General features: G+C 48.3%; 1 protein-coding gene across 1 annotated transcript in view; it reads right to left on the bottom strand.

Annotated features, from left to right (window-relative positions):
- The window catches only part of Trim37 (tripartite motif containing 37), a 129,787-nt gene that overhangs the window by 125,499 nt on the left and 3,770 nt on the right, over positions 1-518 (bottom strand). The gene's annotated exons all lie outside the window — the stretch shown is intronic.

Raw genomic sequence — 518 nt, 5'->3', positions numbered from 1 at the left:
TAAAATCCTCATGCTTTTGCATCGGCTGTGGTGTGTGAGATGGTCTCTGGGGGTGACTCCTTCTCGGTGTTTGGACGCTAGAGTCCAACAGAGCTAAGTAGATCTCTGTGAGTTTGCTAATTCTAGGACAGCCAGAGCTACACACAAAGAAACCCTATCTTGGAGGGGAAAAAAACGTCACTGGTGTCCAAGATTACAAGTCTGAATGACAGGCAAAACAAAAGACATAAAGACATAAGGGTCAGTTTGAAAAAATAACATAGCTGGGCGGTAGTGGTGCACGCCTTTAAGCCTAGCACCTGAGAGGCAGAGGCTGGGAGTTCGAAGCCAGCCTGGTCTACAAATTGAGTTCCAGGAGAGTCAGGGCTGTTACACAGAAAAACCCTATCTCGAAACCACCCCCACATCCCGCCAAAAAAAAAGAAAAAGAGGGGCTGGAGAGATGGCTCAGCGGTTAAGAGCATTGCCTGCTCTTCCAAAGGTCCTGAGTTCAATTCCCAGCAACCACATGGTGGCTC

Source organism: Microtus ochrogaster, chromosome 7 (genome assembly GCF_000317375.1).
Source record: "Microtus ochrogaster isolate Prairie Vole_2 chromosome 7, MicOch1.0, whole genome shotgun sequence".
Lineage (NCBI taxonomy): Eukaryota > Metazoa > Chordata > Mammalia > Rodentia > Cricetidae > Microtus > Microtus ochrogaster.
This window is presented reverse-complemented; position numbering and strand designations above follow the sequence as displayed.